Raw genomic sequence first — 16,181 nt, 5'->3', positions numbered from 1 at the left:
TAAACCACGGGAAGGAAATGTCACTGAAATGTTTCCGTTTATTTTTCTAACCTAAAGTTCCTCAAACTTTACCAAATGTAGGTTACTACTAACAGAATCTGGGCTTGTTTATTTGTACAATACACTCTTAAAACACATTGGCTGTACAGCTTTTTGTAATAATTCTGACTTCTGTGTGGGAGGCCAACCAGCAGGTTTAAATATGAACATGCGTTCTTGTAGGGAGAGTGCGCCTCCGCGAGGCTCAGTACAGAACTACAAGCCTGCTTTCACTTTTCATCAGTAAAGCTAGAGGAAGAGGATAGTGTGAGACAGGACGTTGTGTTTTTTTTTTTTTATTCAGTATGTTCTGAATAAGCCATGTTTGGGTTCTATTTTTTGTTTTTCGCTCGAGGGGTTGGATACACCGATTGAAAAGTTGGATAAATGAGAGATGAGACTTGAAAATACGCAGAGGGAACATTATGGTGGTGCAGCAAAGGAACATAACTAGCCTAATTGGATATAGGCCAAAATATCAACTATACAAGAGCAAGGATAGGCTACATTTTACAAGGCAAGCTGTGTAAATAATAGCCTATATAAAGGCTAAAGCACCGACTGTTTTGAAGTTGCATTGTGCCGCAATTAGCCTAGTGTGTGTAGACTAGAGAAATAAAGAGCCATCTACTGTATGTTGAAAGTGTTCGTCAGAGAAGTAGCTATATAAAAAGGTTGAGCTATACTACGTTGGATAAAAGAAAAACCACATAGGCTATAAAGCAGGATAGTTCTGTAATATAGCAACTCATTATTATAGTTTAAGAGAAAAAAAATCTAATATCTGCATCACATACAGTACAACAATATGAGCAATACAATAACACTAAAATGGGGGAAAAAATATAGGCTACTTAATAATAAATAATTCTACTCTTCAGCTTTGAAAAGGAAATTATAACAATTATTATAAATGCATTCACGTTTTAAATGTTCTTGTTGATTTAAAATACTAGCAGAGTGAATTAGCATATCCACTCGACTTCCAAAAAGTTGAAGAGCTCAGCAGCAGTATTATTATGAAAGTCTCGTCCGGATGTTGTATTTTTTAATGTAGCATACCTGACGCTCGGGAGTATCCGCCTGTTGTTCCGCCTCCCACTCGGCTCCACTCGGCTGTTGTCGTCGACTCGCACAAGAGCGCAAGTGGAGGTGGAAAAGGAGTGGAGAGAGGGGGGACTGGTCGTAGTGAGGAAGGAAGGAAAAAAAGTAAACGAAAATTAAACATTAACACCAGCCGTCAGCGGAAAGTGAAAGCGGTGCGACTCGGCAGCTTGGAAGTCTCGGTGAGGTCCAAGCAGATCTGTTTTTATGGTTTAAACACGTTAGGGGAGTTGTGACATTGCGCTGTGAGCGACAGAGCAGAGGGAAAGGTCTCCTCCCAGTCTGTTGACGGATACAGTTCGGCTTCAGTGAAAGGAGACACGGCTAGACCTGACTGTTCGTTACCCCGGTCAGGTAAGACTGTGTCGATAACCTGTCACACTAACAGCTGACATCTACCTGAAGCAACAGTTTGGTCTCAGACATATTGAGTGTATCTGCTCTCACAGCCTCCATCCGTTTATGCAACACTGAAGTGACACCACCGCACATTTTAACCTGTTTCATTTTTCCTATAGTGAGGCTCCAGTGACCTCGCACATTAGTATGGGTGTCACTTCTTCATGAATGTTCAACAGGTGATAGCTGGAGCTCAAGGTTTGCTGAGCAGCACAAGTGCTTGTCTGGGCCTTCTGCCCTGATTATTCCCCACAGGCCCCACCTACTGTGTTTGCACATAATGACTTATTCTGGAAAGCAAAACTTATGATTGCAGAGCTGAATAACACTTTCACAGAAATGTAAACCGGCCACTTCCTTCACATTATGCAACAGGTAATCGCTTGCAACAGTGCCAGTGCAGCCCAACATGAACCAATGAGATGATGACCTGGGTGAGATGGTTGAAGTGGAGGGCCCCACACAGGGAAGATGTTTACATGGAACATCAACAGTGCTGTTGATGTTCCCCTGGCCATTAGGAGGACAGAATACAGACCGACCATTGATAAGGCAGAGTCATTAGTACCCCGTTCACCGCCATCAAAGCCTCCTCTCAAGGCCCATCAACATGAGTGGGTCGCACCATACTCACTGAAAGCTGAGGATCACACACTTCCTGCATTTCAGGCAATGACAGAGGTTAGGTCTGCTATAACATGCGTTGAGTATTATTTGAAAGGAAGTGCGTCAGAATTTGTGTCTGTGTTTTTCCAATGATGATTGGGACTCAACAGGATACTTTAATCGACAGACGCGTGCTTGTGATGAGATTTGATAGGATACTGGTACCAGTATTGGCCCCCCATACTGACACTGATATCGATTTGATACCTGTTTCCATATTGACAGGTGATACCTCTTTGAATTTTGGTATCTTATTGGCAAGTACGGCAGTCAGTACACCAATGCAATGCTTCTCCCAGCAGGGGTTCCAGGTCAATTATAATGTCACAAAGGGAAACATCATCAACATCAGATCAGAAAGCTACCAAAATTGGTATCGCTATTAGTATCAGGATCAGAATTAGACAACACTTATACCAATACCAATTTTTAAAACCAGTATAGCTCCTCTGCCAGCATCAGATGTTGGCATGTATGCCAGTCAATACATAGATGTTTTACGGCTAAAACTTTGGCTGCAACAAACACTAGAATCCCTGTATTAGGAAAACTCTGTACATCCACAAGAACTTTTCATATCCTTGTTGCAAATTCTGAAATTATTCTGATCTGTGTTTAATGAGGAGCTAAAAAAGTGACCTCTAACAGGAAGGTATTCTCTTTTTAAAACTATTGGCTGAATTTTGAGTTGTGGGAATAGATTGGCTTTGATAGCTGGCAGGATTGAAAGTGACGTGTGATGCATATAAATTGATTAGTAACAGGAGGAGGGGGTTGTGGGTGGAATGGGAACAATGTCTGGCTCGAGGCAAAGGATTAGATTAAAAAACAAGCATATGGTTTGGGAACTCCCAGCACAGCTTGTTATTTAAGGTTGGATTGATTTGACTCTCGTTCCTCCTTCTCCATGTGAGTTTAACCTGTGGAGCATTGGATGGACGATTGGGATCACATGGATAGGAAGTTGAACAAGCAGCTATAACCAATGCTGTAATATCTTATGGGAAAAAATAACAGGCTGCTCTGGAAGCGGTGTGTATCTTCTCTGACTCAGAATGCTGCCAGACTCGATCTGCAGCTCTTTCGGCAACTGCTTGACAAGCAGCGAGGAAGGCCAGGATCTGTTTCCTCATAGCGCTCTGTGTGTCCATGAGTGTCTGTGGATTCCCCTGCTGCTCTTGACAGTTTGTTGAAGCCTGAGTAGATGTGCTTGTACCTGCCTGTGTGAGGAAGGATTCATACTACTTCCTATCTATAAACCAAATGATTCACATATTTTCTAAAATGTAAAACACCACTCAGATATATGTCTCTTAAAGTACATCAAGTGTATGTTTCTACCTCCTTACACTCACACTTCTCTCTGTTTCTGACTCTTACTGTAATAATATAACCACATACAACCACATACTTATTAAAACACAACCTGTTCACTGCTAAAGCAATGAGTCATAGACCAATTAATCACCTCAGTTCATTAAAAGAAAGTGTACCAGCAACTTTAATATATCTGTTAAACAGGGTCCTAAGTCTCTGACTAGACTCTTTCTGTCGCCCCTCGGTGGTGGAATGAACTTCCAAACTCCATTTGATCTGCAGAGTCCCTCTACACCTTTAAGAAAAAGCTAAAGACCCAGCTCTTTCATGAATACCTACTAACTTAATGATGATGGTTTCGATATCATTGATGATGATGATGGTTGTCACGATTGTTTTTGTTTGATAACGATGACTTATAAGATGGTTTCTATACTGATTAGAGCTCTCAGGAACTGCCGTCAATGTTGTGCTTTGCCTCTGGTCACTTCCTGTCAGCACCTGTGTGTCCAATCACACTCAAAGCTGATCGTTTGCTCTTACTGACATTGTTCCCTCTTTTCTAGATCCTTGCTTGTGGTGTACTTACTCTCTGATGTACGTCGCTTTGGATAAAAGAGTCTGCTAAGTGAATTGTAGAATTGTATTCACTGATGTAGGCTTATCACAGACATACTGGGATTGGTGTACATTTTTTCTGCTAAAAGACAATATGACATTTTGTAAGTACAAATATTGCAGGAAGTAATTTTTGTGCGACTATTTACCGTTCTTGCAGCAGCGTGAGATGGTCGTTCACACTTGATTCGCCTGTCATGATGTTAAATATTCATCAATAGTCATGTGTTCAAGAGAGCAGCTCTCTGATAACCTTTGTCTTTGTGTTTCGTGTTTGATCCTGTACTGGAAGAGGGACATTTTCATTTCAGCTAAAATCATTCGTTGTATCCTTCCGCTGTATCTGTATTGGTCTCTAAAATACCGTGTTGGTCAGGCTCTATTATTTGGATTAATCACTGTGAATTTGTAAAAAAAACAAAAAAAACGTTTTAAATGTTTGGTTTGATAAAACAAACAGTTTGACGATGTAATCCTATGATAATGGTAATTATTAGATGATACATTATTATTATTTTTTTAAGTAGAAGGAGGTCATTTTTAACTAATCAGTGCTATCTCGCAAAAATTGACAGGAAATGAATTGATCACAATTTTCATGAATAGATTTTTTGTCAAAGATGAAAACTAGACCTCTGAAGCGATCATAAGGACTTGATGATCCTATGACTTTATTAGTTCTGCCCTCTTATAGACAAAACAAACATTCAAACAAACAGAGAAAATAATTGACCTATTGATAGATAATGTAGTGTGTGCGTGAGTGTGAGAGTCTGTGTGTGTGTGTGTGTAGTCACATGGCCCAGCCTACAGTGGTTTGTTAAATTCCACCCTACGCGGGGGCAGATGTGAGGAGAGGAGCTGTGGTGACACTGCGGATACACAGACACACCCATCTGTTGGTTTGGCAGCAGAATCACTTGCTTTCACAAAATACCAAACTTAACTACATCCTGATTGTTTTGTCTCCAAATAGACAAAAGTCACTTATCTGCTTCTATTGCAAAAACATTTTCACATTATTTTTTTTATCTTAATGCCACATTAATCAGACATTAAAGTTACTCAAACGTGTCTGTACACAGGGAAAGATGATGTTTCATTTTCACTGCAGGCTTCAGGAAGTAAGGCGCTGTCAGTGCTCATATTCAGGTCAAGACAGCATCAGATTCAGATGTACACGTGTGTCAAGCCAAGCAGGAAGTGTTGTCATAGGAACCATCTCAGATAGGTCACAAAGGTGGCGCAACAGACCTGATTTCGCATCAGTCCCTTCAATGTGTGGGGATTTTTGAAGTCTGATTCATTGCTATGGCTCACACAGTATTTTACTCTTCCCTCCCTGCTCTGACACTTTGAACGTTTTTATTCTGCAGGGCTAAAATACTCATGTTTGTCAGTGTGAGTGGAGATGACTGTTGGCGGACAAAGAGGTCTCCACCCAAACATGAGCACCTAAACCTCCACGTGGGAGGAGAATCCAAGGAATGCTTTATTTACCATAACTTCCTCATTGCAGCTACAAAGCTTGTCTTAAAGCCCTCATTTCATTCTCGTATGGATAGAAAAGTTTTCTTCATGATGGTTTCTTAAAGTTTTGTTAATTAGCTTCAATTGCTATCTGTCTCAACCATCAAGCTGAAGAAGCCCCATCAGATCAGTCTCTGTTGTATTCATTAGAACTGACTTACAACTGTATCCTTATTATCAAATACTGCCTGAGTGAAGGCCTTTCAGTTCATATGCTGCAAAGTGTCATGGGTTGTTTGTTTCTCATTTTGTTGAAGTTGGGGTTGTGTACGCTGACTTCAGAGGATAAAATAAGGTCATTTTAAGCAATAACTCTCTTATAGTCTTTATATATGGATGCTTTGTTGTGACTCACAGTTACTTTACATTGCTCTGATAGCATGTTAGGAGCAAACACAGAAATCACCAAGTGTCTCTTTGAAGGATAACACACTTTTAAATAAGAGTTTGAATATTTAGCGTTCTGCTGTTTGTATCTTATCTTTAGTTTGTCTACATAAAGTTACTTTAAGAGGTTTACGATTTTGTTATTGTTTGGATTTAATTTGACAGCTGCAGAGTCAAACTAAACTTTTAAAAGGCATAATTCAATGATATTATACTGTGTGTATATATTTTTTATGGGTACTAATTGCATAATGAAACCTAAAAACCAAACTGTCTTTTTTGTAAGATTTATTTCCTTTGCCTTTATTAGGATAGAACAGCGGATTGAGTATGTGAACCAGGGAGAGGGAGTGAGTGATGACATGCAGGAAAGGAGCTGCACAGGTGGAACTTGAATCCGGGCGTCTGTTGGAGGACTATAGACTCTGTACTTGGGGCCTGACGGCTAGGCCATCAGCGCCCCCAACTGTCAGGTTTCTTTGTTGAGCCTAACAGCTAACAGCTCATTGATTCATGTAAGGATGATTCACCTGTAACTCAAAGAAAAACAGGGCACTGAATCTGCCCTCTTGGATGTACTGAATATCTGTGAGGTAATTACTTTGAGGGACGACAAGGATCAGTCCGAATCTTTTAAAAGTCGGCATTGAGTAAACTCTTTTCAAAGGCCTGATCTGGATTCGGTCATGAAGAAAAGTTTCTTTTATACTGACAATAATCAAAGAATGAGAAGGAATCCCCCGTCAAGTTTAAATAGAAGACAAATTAAAATTGTCTGGTTTCACAAACATCTGAAATAGAAAATGTTCTAAATATGACAGCCTGCTGCTTGTTTCCACATTTGGTGTTTCCATTGAAGCACAGGTGACAGACATTTTTCTATTTGTATCAAATCATTTGAACACCTGGGATTTTCTTGGTCATAGTGACAAAATGTTTTCCATGCACAATGGATATTTCCTATTTGTTGTTGTGTTTGGTCGGGTTAGGATCAACATGCTGCCAACTCATAGCAGAGGGTTATTGAAAACCTTTCATAAACCAAACTTGTGAATGTCCTTGGATGGATCAACAGAGAAGATTGTGCACATCTCTGGTGCTCTTTCTTCCTCCTCTAATTGTAATGTCACAGGAGCTGATGATGTTTGGGAGCTAGCTGTTAACACAAATGAATAGTGTCTCACACTGAATGTCAGGCCTTGGAGCACATTTTATGGTTCCTGCTTTGAGAGCTCTGTGTGTGTGTTTTTTAATTTATTTACACAATTAAGAGTCATCACCCCCAGAAAGTGTCCAACAAGAAAACACAGTGCTGCTCTGTGAAAACTTTGGACGGTTCACAAGTCTTATAAATAGTTGTATGCTCTGAAGGGTTAGGTAACATTTGAGACGATCATAAAAATCTGCTCTGAAACAAAGTCTTCTGAATCTTGAGGTGGTTAAATAATCTGTAGTAACTAATTTCTGCCACATGGTGGTACAATCTGACTGCATCCAGCTAAACTATAGTTACTGTCTGGTTAAAAATGGCTCAGTATTCCCTCTTTAACAAGGGAACTATTGACTAGAGTCTTTAGTTTTGTTTCATGTTTGGACTTTAATTGACGTGAAAGTGTTGACTTTTGTCCCTCTTCCATCATGATCACTTTTTCTCTTCTTCCTCTCACTTTTTCACACGTGCACCATGTGTCACTTTGGCACTGCAATGGAGAGGCAAACATACAGTAAGAGGAGAGATGTGACATGTGAGTGTATGTGTGTGTGAAAGAGGTCCTTTACTGCCACCTGAGTTGGTAGTCAGCTATATGTCCTGTCAGACGGCTCAGGTTGTGTGTGTTCACCTCATTAGAGGAACCCTAGTCCCTCTGGATTTTAAAATGGAAGTGTACAGTAACCAACACAAGCTGTAGTTGTATTAACACATTAACACACATGGACCGACGGGTGAGCTTCTGTCTGTACCATCCACTATTAGTAGCCTACATCTGATATACTCCTACTTAAACGCTGAACTTAAACTTTTATAACCTAGGTGAGAAATACAATCGGAGAATACTCCAGAACAGAAATAAAGGAACAATGGTTCACATCATTTCTGATCATGAGCAAAGCCAAAGAACCAAACAAAAATGTTTGAGAACCATTAAAGCCAATGAAAACTGATTATGACATGGCAGTCCATTTAAAATATATTTTCTGTTATGATGCTTAATAGAGATAGCAGATGATGTCCATTGAACCTATCATATTACATTTTTGTTACTGCATGTGCAGTGCTTAAAAGTGCTTAAACCTGAAATGTTTTGTCTTGTGGAAATATGCACTCTACTTTCTCCTCCAATAAATCAAAAAAGGATTATACCCTCACATTTTAGCAGACAGTGAGTTGTGTTTTTACTTTTTTTGTTTTGTCCTCATAATGTCCTCTTAATTGTAATTAAACCCATCATGTAGGCTGTCAACATCCATTCATGCATTCACTCCATTTAGCAGAAGTTAAACCCTGATATGATTTAAGTGTTTGCACATGTGATCACCTCGTTTCTCAAACTTTAGTGAGTGGTGGAATTTTGAGTTTCTGTCCTGTCTGATTGAGTGAAGAGCTTTGAAGTACTCCCACTCACAGGAAGACACACCTTTGGTGAGGACACAAACGCTCCTCACTTATGTTACTGCCTTAGACATACAGGAGATTCCATAAGACTGACGCCCAAATATGGGCACATCCTGTTCAGTGGTGGAAAAGACTCCAGTCTGCATACAGTAAAGAGACTTCCTGTCAGACAGGTAAAGGGGGAATAGGAGTGGATTTTACTTGAAGTAAAAGGCTATCAGCAGCTTTTTAAACAACTGGAGGAAAGTTTAAGATGCAGCAGAAGCATGCATATCCATCTTAAAGCGTTCAGTTCAGTTACAAATGAATCATTCATAAAGCTTAGTGTGTGTGTGTGTGTGTGTGTGTGTGTGTGTGTGTGTGTGTGTGTGTGTGTGTGTGTGTGTGTGTGTGTGTGTGTGTGTGTGTGTGTGTGTGTGTGTGTGTGTGTGTGTGTGTGTGTGTGTGTGTGTGTGTAGGCAGGCTGGAGAAACAGTGTCACTTTGATGGATTTTCATTTCTTTAGTTTCCTTGATGAGCCTATGGAGAAGACTTCTGGCATCCCAAACAAAGGCCAGTGTGTGTGTGTGTGTGTGTGTGTGTGTGTGTGTGTGTGTGTGTGTGTGTGTGTGTGTGTGTGTATTTCCTTGCTGAGGTCTTGTGAGGACAAAACAAATTCGACACCTGTGGCATAGAAGTTAAATCCACAAGTGTCTGTGCGCACACATGTTGGTGTTTGAGAAGAAGCACCCAGCACCCCCTTTTTTAACTCCTGGGGCCCCAAAGTTTTTGTCTTACGCTACACTACGCGTCTCTGTTCAAAAACAAGCAGAACCAGGTGTTCAAAACTTTCACAATCACTGCCTGTCCCATCGTCTAGAGTCTCTGCTCTCCTTAGTTTTTGAAATCAGGTGCTGCATTCACGCTCTGTCAAATGGACTCACGTTTAAAGAGCTCTAAAGCTTTGTTTGGCTATGATTTATAGAGTCATTAACTCTTTTCTGGTGCACGTGGAACAAGGCCTCACATTTTGTCCTGGTGTGCTTCTTATACAGTGGCTCCTTGTGCAGATTACCTCTCTGAACTGTAACAAACAGGCAATGTTCCCCCTGCACAGACTCCTTATTGGGGTAAGACAGTTATCTGATTTTGTTGAACAGCGTCAGGCTCGGAGTCTGCAGACATTAAAAAATACTCAATTTGCAAAATATGATTATATCTCTACTTACACACATTGCTGTATGTTAAAGTCACAGTAGACTTTTTGTCTGGAAGAATCCAAGCATATTGCAGAATTGCAGAGCATGTTTTTGTGTGTTAACCTCTAAAATAGTGACACACTGATTGAAAAATCAGGGCTAATACCGATTCTGATGTTAGGAGCAATTTAGAAGTCTAATATTTGCAAACATAAAGAGGCCCTTTTCCTTTCTTTCCAAAAGTTAAAACCTTACACTTGGCTAACACTGCCAATATAAAAGAGATGGGTGGACTTGGTGACCTCTGGAGCGGGGAAATGGATGGAGCATGAAAAGAGAGGAAGTAAACGGAGATGAAGGGAGGATGAGGAGGAGGCAGACAGACGTAATTTCTGAAGGTTTTGAGGTGGGCTGCAGAGGAAGTGGCCTCGCTGTGACCCACAGGGTGAGCCTCTTCCTCCAGCGGACATGTCTTTGAAACTGTTAGATGAACTCAGTCACAATGGTGGGAGGGAGGAGCAGCCATTCATGTGGCTTCTGATTAATAGTAACTCAGACCCCTTTGTGAATGTGTGTGCGTTTGCATGTGTGTGTAGTTGAGGGGTTCTGTAAGCCAATCTGGCTGTGTGTAAGTCAATGTGTCTGTCTAAGAGTCTGTTCTTCTCTGTTCATGTTTTATTTTTTTTCTGGGCTTTTTATGCCTTTATACAGATAGGTTGTTGGTCTATTCAAACTGAGTTTGATAATTGAAATGTTATGCCATCTGTGTAAAAGTACATAACGTAATCAGTGGATTAATGTCCTTTAATTTAATAACTTTTGATTTGCACTCCCTCAGAAATATACCAGAAGTGTGAAACAGTTTAAAATTCTTAAAGTGCAGGGTTTTGATTTAATCTCCAATTCCCTCAGTCATCCTCTCTCTCTCTCTCTGGAAATCTACAGATGTTTTGAAAAGAAACTTCTGACATTCAGTTGTGTGACTGGTGATGCCACATTGAATGCTGCATGATACAACATCTTTAGTGACTTCACGGTACTTTCCTCTTTTATTGGGGGAATTTTTGGCACTCACGACATTCTGACCTCATTCTCTGAGACTAAAAAGGGAAATTACCAAAGTTTGCACTCAGTTTGTCCACCACTCAGGTCTGGGAATATCTGGAACATAGTTGGATGGGATGCTGTGATATTTTTCACCGTTGTTGGTTGAGCACAGAGGACGAAGCCTCGTAATTTGACTTTCATCAAGTGACACCATGTAATCAAAAGTTCAGATTATACTCAGAAATATCTCAAAATCTATCCGTAAAATTAGCAAAAAATTTGGTACAGGATTTCATTCTGCAGAGATGATGTAAGATTATGGCTAGGGATGATTAAAAGTTTAAGTTATTAGATAGTTACACTAACTTGTTAAAGTTAGTTTTTATATCTTCACACTCAACGCTGGTCAACGGATGAAGTCAAGCTACTCAGCCGCACCTAGATGTAGCCATAGACTCACTGTAGAAGTTATTGGGCCTTCTCTTCTCGCTCTACTACCCGGATGTAAACTAGCACGGTGAACAGATAGGATCTGGTAGGAGTTTGCTTCTGTAGTTCATATAGAAACGTCAGTATTCATTTCAGTCTGTTTCATGCCCAGACAAAAATTCCTTGTAGGAGCTTTAAATCTTTTCTAATAAACCCTGCTTTGATTACTTCAGGATAGCGCTCAAGAATTGTTATCTATTTGTTTGATTCTGAAAAACAGAACAAAGTCTTATGCCTACAGTCCTGGACTGAGTCTTATTAACTCTTTTCTTGTAGTCTTTTGTCCTGACCCCCCCGTCCCTATTCCCTGTTCAGTAGACCTTCAACTCTATCATAAAAAGTTCATAAAACCTGGCCTTGCTAACAGAGGCCCACTAAATGCTTAAAGAGTTCATTGTGAGAATGTAGTCATGACCAGTTAATATATATATATTTTTTTTAATGTATTTTTGGGCTTTTTGTATCTTTATTGTAGAGATAGGATAGTGGATAGAGTCGGAAATCAGAGAAAGAAGTCATTTAAGGATACCTTTCCGATAGAACAGGACAGCTGTCATTAAAAGTAACACATGAACAACAAGATTCCTTCAAGTGTTTGTGTCGGCGTCCGTCTGCCGGCACCTCCCCCCCCCCCCCCCCCCCCCCCCCCAAAGCTGTAAACCTAGGGGAAACACTGAATTAGGTTGGGAAAATAGCTTTCTCACAATGACTGTTGCATTTTTACAACTATAACTTGAAGAATTAGGCATCAGCAGTATCCAGTTTCACTTATAGGGAACAACAATTTGTTCTGTTCTGTGTGTGTGTGTGTGTGTGTGTGTGAGAGATCACGTGCAGTAACTTCATGTCTGTCATTCCTGAGTCTCTGTTCCTTCTTGCTTGCAGATAATGTGGATCATTCAGTCCTGAACTAATCACAATCAGTGCTTAAGATAAAGACGGTTTGTGAGACCATGTGACTTCTCCTGAAATGATCCCACACTTCCTGTAAACTGTAGCATGGCTTTGGTGTTTTTAGTTTTACTATACCAACGTCAGGGAGTGTGCAAGTGTTCCGAATAGACTGCAGGAGTATTTGAGGACATTTAATTATTCAAAGTAATGTCAATACAGACTTGTAAGGGAACCTGCTCAGAGTCGGGACAGAAAGCGATACCTACACTGCCGGAGCCGCTCATTTGCCCTCTGACCTGTGAGAACAAAGGTCAGCAGTTTGTAGAGAAATACATTTCATCCTCAGAGCGACACTTCAGAGTAAGCAGAGCTTCTCAAATATCCACTGATTTAATGAGGCGATGCCCGAACATGAATCATGTTCTGTGCAGTGGGTGGTAGGTAGCATCTGATTGCAGTTTCAGTTCAACTGCATTTTTATTGATGAAAACTGCTGCTGCGATATCAAACTTTTAAATATTAAAATAACTAACTCAAAAACATAGTGTTTATTTTCTGCACAACCCATACTCCTGTACCAATACACTTGTACTCACATTTAGCTGTGTGTAATGTTCTAAATACAGATCCAGATTAGCATGTATGCTAACTCATCATGCTAACATCTTGTATTTTCCAACAAGCTTTTTCCAAATGAAGGAAACAAACAAGCAAATAAATATACTTAATACTAAGTTATATAAGGTGCTCATGTGACATCTGAGTGAACTCTGAACTGTTGAATTTTTGCACATACAGTAGATGTGCCTAATCATGCACAGGACACATGGATATGATGTATAATATAACCCCTTTAATTAAATTAAAGAGAGCTTTGTCTACACAACCTATGTTTATGTTCTGTTTTGTTATTTTACCTGTGCTCATCACTTAGCCTTTCTTGATTGTCTTCATTTGTATCAATCTCTCTCCTCTGGTGTGTGAGGCTTGAGGGAGAAAGCAGTGTGACTGATCACAGTTCTAGTAGCTTCCACATGGTGTCTCTCTCTCTGCTGAAAGACTTCCATGTGTTTAGAGTCACACGTCAGCTGCAGTGACTCCACATCACATGACACGCCATCATTCTTTAATGTGGAGCTATTAATCCATTGTTAGGGTTTTCTGAAATGCAAATTGGGGTTGTTCTTAATATTCTGCTGCTCAAAATGTTTGATAAAATCTTCTCTTGACTGAAGTTCAGGGATCTTCCTCATGCAGCTTTACTAGCTTGATTTGGAATTTTCCTGGGATTTCCTTGAGAGGATTTTTTTTTTTAATTCAATGTGGAATTTCACCACCAAGTTGAATGAAAAGTGTTTTTTTGTTTAACCTTTCACATTGTTTAGAAAGTTGTCTTTAAATCAGGCTACTGCATTTTTCTACCTCTAGTCCCTGTGTCCTGTTTAACAGGACTGACAGCTATGATTGAATTCATCTGTTAATCTCACTAAATATTGCAGTGCGAGTCTGATTATTACAAAATGTATTTATAGTTTTTATTAACGGAACAAATGAACAAAGTGAGCTATTTAGATAGACAAACATTGTGTAAGGTTTGCATTATTTTTAATTTCCTCAGTGTAACCAGCTAATAATAAAAATATTGTGAGTGTAGCTAAATACCATAAAAAAAACAAACATCAAATACACATAAGTAGACTTTGCACCTTCTAACACACACACACACACACACACACACACACACACACACACACACACACACACACACACACACACACACACACATGCAAACACACACCCAGTCTTTGTCCCACACATGCGCACACACCCCATCCCCATTTATGTCACCCTCTGACTAATCCCATTTCCTCTCTTCTTCAAAAACAAATGCACTTTTACGACCTTTACGTTGCTTTCTAATGAGCTGTGACGTCTGAGTCTTTATCAATTATTCCATCCGTGCACGCTGTCGTTTAATCCCTCTGTGGGGGTGGTGGAGGTGGGGATACACAACCAACAACACTACGGACCTTTGGCCTCCAATCTTCCACCTTTTAGCTGCAGCAGTAGTGCACATGTAGTCTGACCAGATCAGGGGTGGAGGCTGGAAAGACTGAATACGCCTGTTTATTGTTCCATATAGGCAGGGCCCATTTGGGGCGAGAGAGATGGAGATCCATTGTGTAGTATCTCTCTGCCCTCCCCATGAATAGCAGCTTTCAGAGGGATGAGTGACTGAGACGAAAGGCGAAAAAAAAAAAACCCCACTCACAATAGCTTTAAGTTTTATAGCGTTCCTGTCGCCGGCTGCAGATTTTTGGCATGCAGCCAAACACAACATACACACAGCTGCACAGCTAGCTCTCTCCAGCTGAACTCTCTCTCTCTCTCTCTCTCTCTCTCTCTCTCTCTCCTCTCACGCACACATACTACTCTTATCTCTCTCAGTCTCCCTCACTCGTGTTTTTCTACAGGCCTCTACATCACCGCTTCTAGCAAACTCCACTCTGCATGCACTAAGCTTTCTTTTGTGTATTTTTTTTTTTTACAACAATAGCATTTGTTTTCTGAGGGGCAGAGCAGAGAGACGCAGCCTGGCAGCCTCTCTCTGCCTAGGTCGGCCGTGTCTCCTGCATGTCACCCTGTGTGCGTCTGCAGTGACGTCTGAAGGGCATTATTTGCCACAGGCCTCTGTTTGTTTTGGGCTGCTCTTCTCCTGATAATGGCCCATTAAACAGAGGAACAGAGGCTCATAGGCACCTCAGTGGAAACTGCAAAGAACTCTCTAATCTGGATGATACCCAGCTGGCATTCAGTTTGGTAATACTTAGCTACTGTAGGAGCAGTTTTAGCTTAAAGTCGCTCCACTGCTGCCAGCAACAACACAAACCTGCTGGCTATTTTTAGTGCATACTCGAGCGGCTGATGATATCCGTAAGGCGCTGGCTGACCTCTTTGTCTGGTTTTATGTTCCTCCCAGTCGTGTGGCGTCCTGTGCGTAAAGACAGGAGTTATGTCTGAATTTGTTCAGCATCAAAATAAGTCTTTACATAATTGGCTCATTTCATACCGACCTTCCTGTGGAAGGAATGCAAGGAGCTCAGTTTACAGTTACACCAATGGAAAAGGGCGACGTCTCACCTATAATCCTGTCACCTCTGAGTCTCGTGTAGTTTCTCCTTGTCTTAATGAGAATGATGTCCCTTTCTTGTCTGCGCTGTAAAACACATTTTGATGATACCTCATTTGTTAAAAAACAATTATGCTGTCAAACCTGCATTAAAGGGGTGTAAATCTCTCCTTTACAAGGAGATTCAATGAGATGAATTCTGTAGAGCTATGAGCCAATTCAGGACGATTCATTAAAACACAGAATGATTCGGTCCAGTTCAATCCGATACAAATTGATAATTGAACTAATTATTTTTACTTTATGGAACTGAAAAAAACCCCGTAGCCAGTGTTATTTCAAAATAACATGCACTTGTGTTTATTTACTTTTCAAGAGACAAGAGAATAGGCCTACTGTACAAATCAATATTCTTTCATTATGTATATATGGGAGCGGCAGTAGCTCAGTCTGTAGGGACTTGGGTTGGGAACCGGAGGGTCGCCGGTTTAAGTCCCGGTGTTTACCAAAATACAGAAGTTGTTCTGTTCGCTGGAGAGGTCTGCAGGTATCCGTTTGACCTTCACTTGCCCAAACTACTCTTATAAACCATATATCTTTTAAACCATTCATCAGCACACACATTAAGGATTGCACAACTAACAATTTGTTCTCCAGCAAGGACAGCTGACCCTGCTAGCTCAGACTGTCTCACTCAGCACTTCAGGAGACATATCTTACCACCTGGCATGCACAGTGCTGTGTGCAGAGAGGTCAAACAAGTCAAGGG

The 16,181-nt window shown here is 40.6% G+C and overlaps 1 protein-coding gene across 2 annotated transcripts in view; it reads left to right on the top strand.

The window, feature by feature from the left end:
- Positions 1–1,150: 1,150 nt before the first annotated feature.
- gng12a (guanine nucleotide binding protein (G protein), gamma 12a) overlaps positions 1,151–16,181 on the top strand; it is a 28,995-nt gene continuing 13,964 nt past the window's right edge. Inside the window, exon 1 of one of the 2 annotated variants that reach the window (XM_061043500.1) lies at positions 1,151–1,325. The gene's annotated coding sequence lies outside the window, so the exon portion shown is untranslated. Of the gene's footprint in view, positions 1,498–16,181 lie in introns of both variants that reach the window. The other variant, XM_061043499.1, reaches the window with a different exon arrangement.

Source organism: Labrus mixtus, chromosome 8 (assembly GCF_963584025.1).
Source record: "Labrus mixtus chromosome 8, fLabMix1.1, whole genome shotgun sequence".
NCBI classification, from domain to species: domain Eukaryota; kingdom Metazoa; phylum Chordata; class Actinopteri; order Labriformes; family Labridae; genus Labrus; species Labrus mixtus.
Note: the sequence above shows the minus strand (reverse complement) of the source record. Positions and strands in the feature narration are given on the sequence as shown.